Source organism: Ovis aries, chromosome 8 (genome assembly GCF_016772045.2).
Source record: "Ovis aries strain OAR_USU_Benz2616 breed Rambouillet chromosome 8, ARS-UI_Ramb_v3.0, whole genome shotgun sequence".
NCBI classification, from domain to species: Eukaryota; Metazoa; Chordata; class Mammalia; order Artiodactyla; family Bovidae; genus Ovis; species Ovis aries.
The window spans coordinates 26248843-26266094 of NC_056061.1; the positions used below are offsets into that span (position 1 = coordinate 26248843).

The 17252-nt window shown below is 34.5% G+C and overlaps 1 protein-coding gene across 6 annotated transcripts in view; it reads left to right on the plus strand.

Moving 5' to 3' along the window:
- REV3L (REV3 like, DNA directed polymerase zeta catalytic subunit) overlaps positions 1 to 17252 on the plus strand; it is a 174684-nt gene that overhangs the window by 1857 nt on the left and 155575 nt on the right. For 2 of the 6 annotated variants that reach the window (XM_060419490.1, XM_060419489.1), the window contains exon 1: positions 8313 to 8433. The exons of the other annotated variants lie outside the window; for them this stretch is intronic. The gene's annotated coding sequence lies outside the window, so the exon portion shown is untranslated. Of the gene's footprint in view, positions 1 to 8312; positions 8434 to 17252 lie in introns of those variants that run through there. 6 annotated transcript variants of the gene reach the window in all.

The window sequence follows — 17252 nt, forward strand, 5'->3', positions numbered from 1 at the left end:
TGAATGCTGTTAACAATTTGTTGAAAGTGTAACACCTGAAACTCAGAGGCTGGAGAATAGAGGCAATAAAATGTTTTAAAGGGTAGATTTTCTGCCCTTTTAAGTATGGTGGTGCTGTCTTTATTTCTAATTGGAATTTCAGTGTATTATACTGTTTTTTTTTTTTCACTTCAGGTACAGAGGAAAAATAAGATAGTGATGTTGATATAACTGTTCAGCCACATTTTGAAATTATCAGGGGACGTGCTAATACTGTGGCATATACTGGCTATTACAATTTATATGGTTTGGGTTACTTTTCTACACATAATTTTTTTTCTACACTAGTCATTAAATATGTATCTGAGTGATTTGCAAGTTTTGTTTTATAGGCAAGTTTTGTTTGGAAAAAAATTTTACTGAGCTAGTAGTAATTTTATTATATGAAAAAAATTCTTTAAAAAATAATATGGTGTACTTTTGTTTCTCAGTATTAAAAAAAGACGTGAACTAGTCTGCAGAAAGAAATACATATTTCTTTCCTCTTGGCCATCTTACAATAGATTACCAGCATCACTTCTCTTTAAAAAAAACCTGGATTTTTAAAAATACATCTTGAAATGTATAATGTAAATCAGTTTTTTGGTATATACATTGAAAGATACAAAACTTGATACAGAGAATTTCAAACTTTAAGTTGTTAAGGATTATTGAATTGAGTTTAAAATTTTTGTGTTTCCTCAAAAGGTAAAAAATTTTGATGTCACTGGCATACATTTAGAGTTTACAGCTTTCAGAAATCAAGTCATTTCTAGCACATAAAATTAATGTTAATAAGCATAAACAAAAACTATACTATTATCTGCTCCTGAATTCTCTCCCCAAAGAAAACCAGTCCAGCCACCTAGTAAAATAAATTTTGAAAATAATATAAAAAAGAAGTCAATTTGGTTCTCTAGTTTGAATGTTAGAATTTTTAATGAAAACAGATTTATTGTTTGAAATCACAAACTATGTTTATATATCTACTAATTTGTAAAATTAATGAAAAATTGTAACACGGTAAATCTATGTTACAGACTATCATAAAATTAAGTTTTTCCTGTATAGTAGTTAATTTTGGGAGTCCTCAATTCCTTACGTTGGTTTGGAGAAAATGTTTTTAAACTGAGTTTGCATTTCAAGTGAAATTGTGAAAAATAGCAGCAGAAGAAATCTTCCAAATTGACCATTTCAGATGTACATTATAAAATTTTGAACTGATTCATTTATTAGATTTTTACTAGTTCAGTTTTTCTATTATTGCATGAAAAATATTTTTCTGCTTTAGAAAACAGTCCAGTTGACTTCCTATTGTCCTATGTTTTGAGGGCATATTTGAGTAATTTAAGAAATAAATTTAGTGTATTAGGTTTAAAAGCTCTCATATCGTAAGTTGGTAAAATTTGAAAAGGTATTTTAAAAACTGGTAAATTCAGATTTGAATGGTAAATCCTGACTGATTTAATCCCTTGCTGGTTGAGGATATTGATTCCTGAGAGAATCACTTAAATTTTCTATATGTAAGTGATGGAATTATTTTTAAAAACCCAAAAACATCTTTTGCTTTTTTTTTCACTCATTTAAAAATGACTTGAATATTGTTTTGATATACAATGTATTGAGCAATTTAACAACTTTTTGGTAACTTGTTTTAGTGGAGGGAACCCAGGTTATACCTAACTACAGTACAAGACAGTGTTTATTTTTTCACTTAGATTTGAATATGGTATGAGTGCTCTGGGATTTCACTTCAAAAAAAATCCTTGGGCTTTACTATGAGGAACTGACTCAGGTGAATCTGGGAAGCTGCCCAGTTACCACATCCCAGCTCTTGCTTATTAGTTGCCTGATGTAACTCACTTCATGTTGAGCTTAGATAGCTTTCTCAGTTTTCTCAGCATCAATTTAAAACAGAATTATCGTTTCAAAAGCTTCCCTGCTGAGATGCAGAGGAGGAGTAAATAGAAGAGTGTGATCGAGATGTTCACAAAGCAAGTAATTAAACAAAGTAGGCCAAACAGACTATAGAGGGAGCTGCTTGACTTTGAGATGACTGTAAGGAACTCTGCCATCATCCCCCCACCCCCTGCCCAGTCTTTCTCCAGCTAGCAAATTATCAACAACTTAGATGACAAATAATTTCTCTGATAAAAGTCTTGTTTGTTCATAGCCTCTTTTTTTTTTTTTTTTGCTAAATCATTTAACAATATTTTAACATAACACAATGCCTATTGAATATAAATATTAGAAAGATTTTTCAGGAGCACTACTGAGATATAGTGTTTTACCACAAACAAAATTAGTCACTTTAGTCGGTATCTGAAGCCCGAGTTGCAAATTTTATTAGGTTTCTGTGTTACGCTTGACTTTAAATAACCCGTAAGTTAATCAGAAGCTTATTAAACAGGAGTCCTCTAAAATCTGTGGACACAGTGGAATCTTGTAATATGTGATTCAGTTCATTCAGTGAACACTTAATGAGAACTTAGTACATATTATTGAGCTGTTTTTTAAATGAACAACTTTTACCCTCCACAAGCTCACAATGTAGGAGAGATGATAGACATGTAAACATAATTCAAACATAGTTTAATTGGAATATAAAAGAAATGTGTATAAGACAAAGTGAGGACTCAAAGTGGACATGTTCAGTGACCACCTGGCAGGCCCAAAGGGGAGTCAGGGAAGGCTTCATGAAGGAAGTATGGATTAAGTCATTTTAAAGGAATTTCAAAAGAATTTAAAAATTCTAATAGAGGAACAGATACAAGGTAATTCACAAATGAAAAGAAAACTGCTCTTGGCCTAGTAGCTTGGCAATGCATAGCAGAATCCTTGAAATGTTGTTTTTTGACCCAATAATTTCAGTTTTAGGGATTTTGATCTATGAATGTAATTCTTTTGACAAAATCTGATTATCTTTTGAATCCGTCTATTTCTTTCATCCATCACCACCCTAGTCTAAACTACTAGCATTTTTGGATGCATTTACAACAATAGCCTGCTAATCTTGGCCTACCCCAATCTATTCTGTTCCCCTCTAATCTGTTTTCTATACTGTAATCAGAGGGATCTTTTCAAAATGCAAACCTTATTATATCCCCCTACTACTTGGTATGCTTCAGTAGTTTTCCATTGCATTTAGGATAAGGACAAAGCTACATGTCTTATGTGGTGGCGTCTACATGTCTTACAAGGTCTTGCACAGTTTGGCCCCTACCTCTCTATCCAGTCATGGCTTGAGCCGTGTCCTTCTTGCCTTGCTCTTTATGTTCCAGCCATATTGACCTTATTTCAGTCCCTTATTCTTGCCATGCTCCTCCCACAATGAGGCCTTTGAACCTGCTGTTCCCTCTGCCTAGAATGTTTTTCCTTTTCCTTCACCTAAACTCCAATTTATCTTTCCTCAGGGAAGCCTTCCCTACCATAGACTCTCAAAGCTTCATAAACTCTCCTTCATAACACTTGCTATAGTTGTCATTTTTATATACATAGGAGATTAATGTTTGTTTTTCCCAGTTACCTCCATAAATGCTGGTAATGTGTTCATTTTTGCTCACCATTATGCAGCCAATGGTTGCTTACCACAGTGCTTGAAATTCCAAGCATTTGTTGCAAGAATTAATAAATAATAGATGATAGGCGTAACAGGGAACAACCTCAAATGTTCAGCAACCGAGAAGTGGTTACATAAATTGGGCATATTTAGTAGAATTTGTCATTAAAATCATGTTTTCATGATTATTATATAAGTATAATATAAAATAATACAGGAAAGTGCTATCAGTATATTATGTGAGAAAAATCAGTTTATGAAATAATTTATTAAAAATGCACCAAAATATAAAGGTTGCTTATCTCTGGGAGGTGTAGTTTGTATTTTTCAGCTTTTCTTCAGAGAATATATTGATTTTATAATTTGGAAAAAATATATATACAAAACTAAGGAAAAACTATCAGAAATATGAGAAAAAGCCTTGAGTTTGATATTGGGCTCTCAAATAAGTATCAACTAAAATATGTGATTGCATGATGAAAGTGTTGAATATGATTATATAAATTCAGTTTAGGAACTGCAGAATTACTATATTAAAGAAAGCCAATAATTTCTGGTTTTATTATACTTATTTATATGTAAACTGATTTTAATTTTAAAATGTTTTGCAGAGTAGCATGTCTTTGACACAGCAAAATGAAATAGAGCAGAGGTCAGAAATTGACTTGTGTGTAAGAACTTAAGTGTATGATAATGGAAGCTACCTTTCCTATTAGTAGGGAAGAAGATTCTTTAATCCTGAGTGTTGGAATAGCTACTTAGTCATCTGGAAAAGTAAAAACTTTGCTTCCAGATGAGTCAGACGATTTAAATGTAGAAACAAACAAAAAAGGTAAGATAATTATTTTAATCTGGGAATGATGAAGGCCTTTTAAAATATGATACAGAACTAAAGCCAGATTGCTGAGTTTTACAGTGTAAAGTAAAATTCTATATAGAGACAAAAATCATAAACTTAAAAGAGAAATAAACTGGTAAAGCTTATTTGTACACTTTTCACAAAAGACTAATTTCCTCTTAATATACAAAGAGCTCCTAGAAAATAATCCAATAGAAAAAGTGAACAAAGAGAATTCTTAGGAAAAGATGTGTGATTTTATTATAATGAAGATGTAAATTAAAACTACAACGTACCTTTTATACCTAATTAGAAAGGATTGATTATACAGTAAAACTTGAGGAGGATGAGAGGAAGGGGAAATGGGCATTCTCACATATTGCTGGTGGGAATATAAAATGTTCGTTTTCTATGGAAAACAATTTGGAAGTCGTTTTCAGAATTTAAGATGCGTATATATTTTGGTAGTTCGTCTTCCTCTTTTGGAGGGAGAGGGGTTCTGCATTGCGCAGCTTCTGGGAACTTGCCCTACCGTGAATTGAACCCAGGCCCCTGGAAGTACAGAGGTCTAACCACTGGACTGCCAGGGAGTTTCTCCCCCTTGTTTTTTATTCTTTCTTTTCTTTTTCATGTACATTTTGATCTAGCAACTTCATTCAAGGATTTTATCCTCTAAGAGATTTTATGTATGTGTCAAATGAGCATGTAAGAATATTTGTGGCAGCATTGTTTGTCATTGCAAAAGGTTGGAAATAACCTAAGTGTGAATCAGTAGTTAAGTAAATTATGGTGTATCTCTCCAGTGGAATACTAGGCAAGTCCTTAAAGTGATGAGGCAGTACTATATGTACTGCTCTGGTGCCATGTCTAAGATATATTAAAAGGAAAAAAGGCTAGATGCAAGGCTCCATATGTGGTATGCTACCATTTGTATGGCTTAAAAAAAATATACACACACACACATATATATATAATATAAATTAAATATTTATATGTAAATATAAATATATATTTATAAATATATATTGTATATATATGTACACATATATCTGAAAGGATACATGAGAATTTTGCAACAGTGGTTGCCTCCAGTGAGGATAACTGGTGGCCTACAGGACAAACGTGGGAATCTAATTTTTTTTTAAGTTTACTCTTCAGTAACTTTTGGAGGTTTTTTGCCATGTGCGTGTGATACTTATTCAAAGTTAATTTTTTTAGATTATGTTGTGCTTGCAATAATTGGTAAAAAAGAACAAAAATATATAAGGTCATAGTAGTCATAAATATTTAGTTGTCCAATGATTACTGCAGTACTGTTTAATTTTAGGTTTTAGTAGAGGTCTTCTAATTCAGAGCTTCCGCTTGATGTTGTGTGGCTCTCTGGAGGTGGTAGACCCTAGTGGGGTGGAGTGTGAAGGCAGGCTGTGGGGCTCCTTAAGCAGATCGAATGATGAGCACAGCACAAGTGTGTTAGTCGCTTAGTCGTGTCTGACTCTTCGCGACCTCCTAGACTGTAGCCTGCCAAGCTCCCTTTGGGATTCTGTCCATGGGATTCTCCAGGTGAGAATGCTGGAGTGGGGTTGTCATTCCCTTCTCCAGGGGATCTTCCCAACCCAGAAATTGAACCTGGGTCTCCTGCATTGCGTGCAGATTCTTTACCATCTGAGCCACCAGAGAAGCCCCATGATGAGCACAACCAGCAGTTATTGCTCTATTTGGTATTTTAAGTATGTTAAAGAAAGTGCTTTACCATTGATACTTGAAATCTGCTTCAGCCAACCAGAGACTGTAGCTGCCTCTTATGGAGAAGAGATCGTGAAACTGTTACTGGAGTTTGTATTCTGGGTGCTTGAGAGAGCATCATCCGATGATGAAAGGACAGGGTGGCAGGATGTTGCTCTGGGCCCTAGCTCTTAGCCTATACTTTGCCTTTATTGGATCCTCTCAGCCATTTTCTGATGTGCCATTTAGCTTGCTGAAAGGTGACTGCCTAATAGCATATTTATGTTCTGCAAAAATTAAGCATCATTGTTATTTTGAAATGTCCCTAATGTGGAAGAGGTTGGATTTGAAATCCATTCATATTGCTACAAGCTTTGTTTAATTTTCTTTCATAATTATATAGAGAAAATATAATTTTTTTTTCATCAAGCACAATGTTGATGCCTCCAAAAGACTTCTTATTGGCTATTGTGCTGAATGAATATTATTTACAATGTGAAAGGGGTTGGAAAACAGTGTTCTGGTGAAATTCTTTCCTTTTATTTAAAGAAAACTGATGTCTAGATAGATTAACTCAAGGATTTGTCCTGTGTCCTGTATCCTATAATTGGTTGGTGTGGGGCTGGGTCTAAAATCTGGGGATTTTGACTCTCAGCCCTTACTACCTCACACTGTCTCCCCACGTCTGAGAATTGGAAAGGCCTTGGTTATAATTGGAAAACAAACATACAGAAGTTTAGAGGAATTGTTAAAAAAAAAAAAAAGCATCTACACAGTTTAGAAATCTCAGAGGGCCTACCATGTTCAATAGTGTTTAGACTTCCCATAGAATAGGTTGTAGCTGCATTTGTTTTGTGATGATTGTAGCTCTCTCTTTTAAAAAAAAAAGTCTATAACATATATGTCTATAGATTAGTCTATAACAAGAATTTAGGACAGATATAAACAAAAATTGATACTAGAATTGTATGTGTATAGTTTTCCAAAGGGAAAGGCAATGGATCAGGAGACATTTCAGAGTTCCTCTGGTACTGTACTTAAACATTTTCTGGTCTTACTTTTAATTTGATTAGAATTTGTTGAATTAAAAATGAGTGGAAAATGAGTTTTTAAGTAGGTTGGGTTTAAGTAGGCTTCAGAGGGTGTTGCCATTAGCCTTATATATATATTTCCGGGAAATACTTGGAAACTTACTAAGATATGGAACATGGGATGGGGTCTGTCACTTTTGGTACCTGACTGCCTTTTTAACACCACAGTAATACTGAATGAGAGAGGAAATAAATAATAGGAGTTGAGGTACAGTAAACTGGGTAAAATTGTGTTAACTTAAGAGTTTCCAGATAAGGCAGGAGTAGGTGTCTTAGGCAATTTAAAGAAAAATTCTTCACTGTCTGGACATAAAGTAGGTGCATTTTGAGGCTAAAACAAATTATAAGTAAAATCTTCTTAATGACAGTCTGTGTAACCTTTTGGTGTGTGGTTGGGTGGGGTATTTTTTGTTTTTGTTTTTTTTGTCATTTTTTAAGTTTTCCAGATGACCTGTGTTTTTTCCAGTTCTTGGTAGATTTTTAAGTATTTCATTTTTAAGTGAAAAATATTTTGTTACTTAATTAGTATTGGCAAACTGGACTGTTTTCTGCAGCAGAAATTGAATATATGCCTAACAGAGTAAATTTGGAGAAAAAAGGGCAGTAATTGTCTTTGGAAAATTTAAGGTTTTTTTGGTCCAATTCTGTTTTCTTTTTAGATGATAGCTGTGGGAAGTACCAAGATGTTGAGGTCAGTTTCCTTGGGGACAGTTATTTAATTTTCTTTGGGTTAAGAGAGCATTTACTATATAAATGATTCAAAGAATTTTAAAAAACGTGTTACCTCAAAAATGCTTGTGTAATATATAACAGTTTAACAACAGTTTTCTATTTTTCTATTTATTATAATTACCAAGGAAGTATAACAAGAATTAAAAGAACTATCTTATTTTGCATATATATTTATACTTCAAAGTAAATTTATATATTAAACTAGCTATTGTTTGAGATGGTGAAATGCAAGACTCTGTAAGTAAGAATACATGTTGATATGTGAAAAAAATGTGAAGTTAAAACATGTTGGCATACTCTTAGTTTCTCAGAACAAGAAAATGACTAATCTAAATTTCATTTCAGAATAAAAACCAAGACAAGCCACATAAAAGCAACCTAAAAATTAATCTGTCATCATATTATTTGTTTTAAAACTATGGAATAAAATATCTGAGGAAGATTTCTCTCAAAATTGTTTTTCTCAATTTCAAGTAAGTAATTTATTTTGGTTGATATATTGGGGATGAGGGGAGGTGGGAGTGAACCTTGGCATTGAAGTTTATAAATCTACTCATCCTTAAAGTAACAACTCAAAGATTAACCACTTGAAAGCCTCTGTGACTCCTTTGCCCATTCCCAAAAGATCCTCTTTGGTTTCCCACAGTCCTAGCCTCCTTTCACGTTGCCGATGAAGGACTGACTACATGGAGTATTGTATTTTTGTCTGTAGGAATAGTCATATGGCACTACCCTCATGTTCCTCCTGCCCCACAGCCCTATTCCAGGACCCTCCTGCTACTGAGAAACCCTGGACAAGTCATTTTATTTCTGTGAGCCTTAATTTCCTCCTCTGTAAAATGAGTTTTAATAATTTCTACCTCACTGGATTATTATGATTAAATACTAGTAACCAGGAACTGTCTGGCATACATAGTAACATAACTATTACTTTCTTTCTAACCGTTCTAAGTGCTTCTTTCTTTTCTAACCCTTCTAAGTACTCTTGCCTGGAAAATCCCATGGACGGAGGAGCCTGGTAGGCTGCAGTCCAGGGAGTCGCTGAGAGTTGGGCACAACTGAGCGACTTCCCTTTCACTTTTCACTTTCCTGCATTGGAGAAGGCAGTGGCAACCCACTCCAGTGTTCTTGCCTGACAGGGGAGCCTGGTGGGCTGCCGTCTCTGGGGTCGCACAGAGTCGGACATGACTGAAGCGACTTAGCAGCAGCCCTTCTAAGTCTAGAATCTGCCACATTACTGTGTGTGTACCAGGTGCTCTTTAAATTGAGTTGAATTGGAATGAAAAATGGAGTTTTTATAGCATTTATTCATTCCTCACAATAGGACAGACTAAACTACCTATATGTTGTGATATAAGGCTTTTTCTGGTCATTGACTCACATGTCTAAAGTCTAGGTGATTACCAGTTTAAAACACTTGAAAAATCTTTTTTTTTTTTTTTTAAGTACCCAACCCAGGCTTGATTTTTCTTTTTAAAATTGTTGATGTATACATATATAGACAGAAAACTATCCAGGCCTGATCTTGCCCCTTCAGTGTTAAGATCAAGGAGTAACTATAGTTTTCCAGTATTGCAGTTTAAGTGAAGTGTATTTCTTATGAAAGAGCCTTATTTTCTAAAGACTTCTTTTTTTGTTGTTTTAAATGGCAGTAGAATGAGTTGGAGGTGTCTGTGCCAGAGGTCATTGCAAAGGTGACAGTAGGAACTATTGCTCCCTTTTTTTGCCTTTTCTGAATTTGTAACACACACACAAATTGAAACCTTTGGTTTTTAAACCCATTTAGAATTGTGAAATGTGGACCAAATGAATTTGTTTGGAGTTTCAGTTTTCTTCATTTTTTAAAAAAATATATATTCCCAGGTTTTGTTTTGCTTTTTAATAAGATTGTCTTTTTTTTTTTTAATGAAGTCTTTAGGAAAATTTTTCAAATTAATTTTGATGTATCACGCTTTGGTTGATGATACTTAGTGGTTATAAAATAGAAGCCAAGTTAGTCAAAAGACCTTAAGTTTACATCATTTTACTAACAGAGGTTATAGATCATTTATTGAGCCCTTTACTGTGTGTCTTATTCTAAATGTTTTAATTTTCACAACTCTGTAAAATAAGTACTTTTATCCCCATTTTACAGTTGAGGAAATGAGGCATGAAGAGGTTAACTAACTTTTGCCTGAAGTTATTCAGCTTATGTTTACTTCATAGCATGTGAGAACTAAAATGAGGGAATATGTACTAGGTCATTAGCTGCATGAACAGAAGCAGGGAAGCAAAATCTGAGATATATGTCTCCTAATACTTCCAGAATCTGATAATAGCCATTATTAAGACATTGATCATGAAGGTATTCTTATTCACTAATTTTTTTTTATTAAATATACCCTGCAACTTTGTACTGACCCTGTTTTTCCTGAGCAATATTAATGTCTCCTTTCAAATTCATTTTCCCATTTAGACTGAATTATTTTGTTTTCATGTATGTGTTTATAAGGTGGTAGTAGGGCTTTACTATAATATCAAACTGATATAAAAATACTTTTATAAGTTAATTAAACAAATAATATATGAATATGTTCTTGTGAAATTTAAAAAGCAGAAAACAGGTAAAACAAAAATTTTCCTTGATCACCAATCCTATTCACCTCTCCACTGGTATCGATTTTTATATAACAAAACTCCCCCAAAATTTAGTGTATAAAACAATAGCCATTTGTTAGCCCATAATTCTGGCATGGGCTCAGTTCAGCAATTCTGCTCCTGCTTCTGACTGGGCTTGCTTATGTGGCTGGGTCAGCCAAGTGGTCGTCTGGAAGCTATTTGGCCCAGAATGGTGTCACTCATAGTCTGGATATTGGTGCTAGAGTGATGGAGATCTATGTGTTTCCAGCAGATAGCCCTCAGATCATGTAGCCAGGACTGGAGTTGGTGTGGGAGGAGTTTCCTAACTGTGTGACCCACTAGGGGACCATTACTGCTAAAGTACACTATGCCTCTGTTGCTTGCTGACTCATTTTTCAGGAAACATTTGTCAGTGTACAGTGCCTTGTTCTTGAAAAAGTATAGTGTTTAAGCAGTTAATTTACCAATTCAGATAAATTTAGCTAATTTCTTATTCTCACTTGTTTTACACCATTCTGATCATCCCTCAGCATCATTCTTGGTCCCATTCACCCAGAAAATTTAATTAAACGCCCACTAAGTGCACAATAAGCTGTCATGAGGTGAGCTCAGATGGAGCAGTACTGTTGTCAGTACTGCCACTTTATCGTCCAAGTTTCATAAACTTATCTACCTGTCTCTTTCATTTTATGAACAATATTCTATAAAAGCAGATAGCTACAATAGTTTTTTTTTTTTAATGACCAAGAGCTCACACCAGCCTGAATATATCTTGTGTACTACATTTTTTAAATGTCTTAGAAAGATAGTCCCAGTAAGAAAAACTATAATACAGAGGTGGTTTCTGTGCTATAGTTTCCCACCAGCAATAATGAGACTTTTCCCATATTTTCACCAAGGTTATTGTCTCAGATATTTTGATCTTTATCAGTCTAATAGATAAAACATATGGATCTCAGTGTAGTTTTAATTTTCATTCTTTTATTATAAGTGAGATTGAGTGTCCTTCCATATATTTGAGAACCGTTTGTATTTCCTTTTCAGGATACTACTCGATTATCTTGTACCCACTTTTCTATTGTGAGTCTTGGTCTTTTGATTGTTGATTCCAAGGAGCTCTTCATATATTAGGAAAATTGGTCCCTATCTGTCAATTGAGTTACAAATATTTTTCCTAGTTTGTTCTTATGGTAAATACTTTTTATTTTTTCATTTTATAAAGAAGTTTATATCTTAAATGAGGCGTTTAGAACACATTTAGTTGAATCTTGTGTTGAGTTTTAGGTATGGGAATGGAAGAAAACTTAGAGAACTTAGCTTTCAAAACTCTGACTTAAAATGAACAGTTTCAGAAGGATCCTATCTTCAGTACACTTCTTTCTCTTGTAGGTTTGGTTCTATCATGATAACCGGTCCTTTTGACAGACTAGTCTAAGAAGTAGGATCATCCTTTGGAGGGTAATTTTTAGATGATTGAGTGTATAGCATAGGTGGAAAATACTTTTGTGTTATTACTTAGAATGAATTGTTAATAATGTTGCTTTGAGTCTTGTCTAGTACAGTGTGTATGTTTTTGTGTGTGTAATGTGTACAGTATATACACACATATATATAGTGGTAGTGTTTCAAGTAATGCTCTCATATAACCCTTTATCTCTTTAGCCAGCTTTTACCTAATCAACCGTATAGCTATCTGAGGGTGGCTACATTAGGCCAGCACTTTTCCAGTGGGCCACAAAGAAGAAAGACAAACAGACTGTGACCTTTTTTGAGAAAGCAAAATAATGCTGCTACCCATATCCTAATAATATCCTAGATTTTTAATAAGGTTGTAAGGAGCTAGGAAGAGAATAGCAGAGGCATCTATGATCTGTGCAGCATCTGACATTATGGAATACTTTGACTTCTTCCCTGGGGTTCTATATAAAAGTGAATTAGAAAACTGCAAGGCTGAAGAGATTAGTGCGTTTTAAGTCATTTAATATAGTTTTTAAAAGTTGTTAAAATTGGCAAACCTTCTTCGTAATAGTTTTACCCAGGAGCATCAAAAAAGCAAAGCAAACAGGAACCCTGAAGTAATTTATAGTGGGAAATGGTAGAAAACCAGTTTTTGCCATGCTTTAGATACTTTTTAAGTTTTCGAAGTTGAGGTATTTATTAGGGTCTATAATATTTTCAGTATCTTTATAAGTGTTCTGTTGCAAAGTTTTCTATTTATTTGATACCAAGTTGTTGCCCTACTATTATTTCCTTGATTAATTCTTTTTTTAAAAAAACTCTAGTATTTCTGAGGTTAATACACCTCACACTGTGTACATTTAAAACAGCTATTTTTTTTCTCCTGAAAAGCTGGTATTAAACTGATGGTACATCTTATAACAGATGACTTCCTGAAGAAAATGTGACATTTCATAATTGGTTTTCATTCTCTACTTAATTTTAATCTAATAGGTCATGAAAGTTTCCCACTTTATTTTGTTCTTTGTTTTTTCCTTGCATCTCTATTTTAACTTTTGTACATTTTGATGTGTCATTTGGTACATAAAGCTTTATAACTGCTATGTCTTATATAACTACTTTTCAAACTAATTTTGGTGAAGAATCTCTTTTTTTCTGATAGTTATTTAAAATACATTAAAAGTAAGTACTAGAAAAATGAAATGAAAAAGAAAACCCAACAGGCAAAATACAAGCTCCCTTTTTTTCATGATTATTAAACAGGTATAGAATTCCCCTGTCAAACTATTATAAGAGTTTCTAGTTTGATACTTATATTGTTGCAAACCTATAACAAACAGTTCATTCGTAGACTGCATTTGAATAGCATTATAAATTTTTTAAAATCAGTCTAAACTCTTTGGTTTCTGTTTTTTGCAGCATAGACTCTGTTTTATGTGTTTTATTAAAATGCATGATGCAGTAAGCATTTTAAAAAGCATATATATGAATTGTAGCTTTAATTACAAAATTTGGGAACAAATAAAAAATACTTTCTTTTATGTAATACAAGGAGTTTAGCTTATTTTAGATTTTTGTACTCTGGGCTTCCCAATTTTTAAGACTGTCTTATAAATGTTGAATGGTTTAAACTGTGTGTCTTCTCTTTAAAAAATCTTTAGCATGTGTATTAAATTTAAACAGAGCAGTTTAAACTGACCTCCATGTATTAACTTGGTGTGGAGCACCGCACGACTGAGCAACTGAGCACAAGCATGAGCACCACTGCTGATCTGTTTATCCCATACTATGTATACCCCTTCTTGAGCTCCAGGATTGATTGATTGATTGATTGATTTTGATTCCCTTAAATACATTTTCAGGTACCATTTTTCATTACAGATTCATTTCTTTGGCAGCTTAAGATGTGCTTAATGTTTGTATAAGCCCCAGGTTTATCAATCTGTGAACAAGAGGCTGTTTACCTGGTCCTGGTTGTTTGCAAGTTGACAGAGTGTGGGAAGTCCAATTGATTGTCTTCACTTTTGCTTATAAACTGATAGAATTGCCCTCCCGGTTATTCAGAGCTAGCAGTTGAGCACAGCCCATTTAGATGAAAACATTCATTTTGTGTGCCCCTGCTGGACTGAGGCTTGTTTTCCCCCATTCTGACTGCACAGTCTCTGACATGTGGGAGCAGACTTACTCTGGGATAACTTGTAGTGCTTTCTGTCTGTCTGTCTGTCTTTACGCCAGAACATTATATGAAAGTCTCCAGGTTATGAAAGCCCTTAAAACTTCTGATGATTTTTCTCAGTGATGGAAGCTCATTTAACATCCGGAATGAAGAGAGCGGTTCTCCAGTTTTGTTGATAGGGAAAGTTGTGTTTTCAGAATAGATGAAAAAAGAGAGGTATTAAGTGAGAAAACGTAACCTTGGTATTGAGTGAGAAAATACAACCTAACTCATCTTAGAAAGTTTTTAGTAGGGGACCAGTTTCCATTTGAGTGGATTTTGTCTCCCAGGGAGAGAATAACGCAGCATATCTTAAATATTTTAGTGGAAAACTGGAAGAGTTATTTTGTATTCAATTGATTCTAAGATGTTTATCTCTCCTTCCCCATTTTTATAGCTCAGTAGAGGATGTAGCTTACAATCAGTGGTTAAAGAAAGTCAAAGTGTTAGTTGCTCAGTCGTGTCCAACTTTTTGGGACCCCATGGACTGTATCCCACCAAGCTCCTCTGTCCATGGAATTCTCCAGGCGAGAATACTGGAGTGGGTTGTCATTTTCTTCTCCAGGGGATCTTCCTGACCGAGGGATCGAACCCAGGTCTCCTGCATTGCAGGCAGATTCTTTACCATCTGAGCCACCAGCTGTGCTGTGCTTAGTTGCTCAGATGTGTCCTACTCTCTGCGATCCCCTGGACTGTAGCCTGCCAGGCTCCTCTGTCCATGGGGATTCTCCAGGCAAGAATACTGGACTGGTTTGCCTTGCACTCCTCCGGGGATCTTCCCAACCCAGGTTATTGAATCCAGGTCTCCCGTATTCGGATTCTTTCATTTGGTAAAGAGTCAGGGAAGCTACCAATCAGTGGTGTGCCATATTTAATTGGAAGAATGTTCTTTCTTAGTCGTTTAAAAATTAATGGTGTCTTAAAATTTTTGGCATTTTAAGTGAAATATATTAATAGCTGTTTAGCTTAGTACCATTCTAAATTTAATCTCACTTAGTGTGAGTAAAGAATTAATAGCTTTTCTTTTTTCTTGGACTGTTTTGGTCTTGGGTTAACTCTAGCTTTATTCACCTGGAAATGATAGAAATAGAATGTCATTGTGTAACTGAGCACCATTGCTTTTAGTAAAAATGAATCATGGTTAGTAAAGTACATATATATGGGCTGGGAGGACTGTGAATAAACTGTAAATATTAATAGCAGTGGGAGACACCTGCTTTGGGCTTCGCTGGGTAATAACTCTTACAGTTGAGCAAGTTTATTCTGTGTCTGGGAATCTTTGTCAATAGATGAAGATGGTGATTACTATTCAGTATTTCCAAGCTAAGTTGAATACCGCACCAGCCTTTGTGATTTCATTCCTTTTACTTAACCTGCCACCTGGAAGGCCAAAGGGAAAACTCCCTGAATTGGTGTGAAAACTCCTGCTGAAGAGTAACTGCCTGATACTACCTTGCTGGCATGTTGTTTCATGTTTTATATCCTGTCAAGTATACCTGGTATCTAAGTGGCCGTGTACCTCTCAATGTTGAGGAACATCAGGGGTGTTGTCCTTTATTTGGTGATTTTGTTTAACATTTTTTGTTTTCAATATTTGCTAAGTGAATCTATATTTATTATTTAATATGAATTTTAATTATAAATATATAATAAAAGAATATCTATAATATGTATAAATTAAGGAATATAAGAGACACAGATACAAGGAACAGACTTTTGGACTCTGGGAGAAGGGGAGGGTGGGATGATTTGAGAGAATAGCATTGAAAATGTATATTACCATAGGTGAAATAGATGAGCAGTCCAAGTTCCATTCATGAAACAGGGCACTCAAAGCCGGTGCTCTGGGACCACCCTGAGGGATGGGATGGGAAGGTATGTGGGGGGCGATCGGGATGGGGGACACATGTACACCCATGGCTGGTTCCTGTCAATGTATGGCAAAAACCACCACAATATTGTAATTAGCCTCCAATTAAAATAAGTAAATTAATTAAAAAATCTTTTTACTACTCAGAATAAGAAATAGAGTGTTACAAATATCTTTGAAGTCTCTGATTGCCTTCTCCTTTCCTATCTGTGTAATCATTTCCTTGTTTTTCTTTATAGTTTTACCTCATTTGTAAACATCTCTAAACAATATATTATTTGGCTTTTATCTTTTCAGAGTTGTTTATGTGTATCTGTTCTTCTGTGACCCCCACCAACCCACCTTATGTTATAAGGAGTCCTCTGTGTTGTATTATACAGCTGTAATTCATTCATTTTTACTGCTGTATATTAGTGTGTTATATGCATATATCAGTTTTATTTATTCTCTTATCTTTGGACATCTGAGTTGTTTCCTGGTTTTTTAATCCTCAGTTATTAGCAATGCCATTATGAAAACTTGTACATGCCTTCTAGTGCATGTGTGTAAGAATTTAGCATGTCTTCAAGTGCGTATGTATAATAATTTATACTAAGGGTGGAATTGCTGTGGCAGAATGTGCCCATTCTCTGTTTTATTAGGTAATGCCCATTGTTTTCCAGAGTGGTTCTATCACACTGTTTGCCCACCAGCAGTTTATTAGTGTTTCCGATGTCCCTCATCTTCACCAGTATACACATTTGTCAAACTTCTCAAGTTTTAAACAGATCCTTACAGGTGTAAATGATCTCTTTCGTTGTGAGTTTGTATATTTTCTGTCAATAGTAAGGTTGAATTTTCCATACGTTTATCATCTTGATCTTTCAAATATTGAGAGGAGTGTTACAGTCTCCAATTTGTGGATTTGCCTGTTTCTCTTTCAGTTCTATCAGTTTTTGCTTCATGTATTTTGAAGTATTTATTATGTCCTTGTATATTTAGAATTATTAGGTTTTCTTGGTGAAAGGACTTATTAATCCCTGGTAATGTTTCTTATTCTGTAAGTCTTCCTCGTCTGTTTATTAATATAGCCGTTTCAGCTTTCTTTTGATTATTTTGTAACATGGTATATATATATCATGTTAAGAATT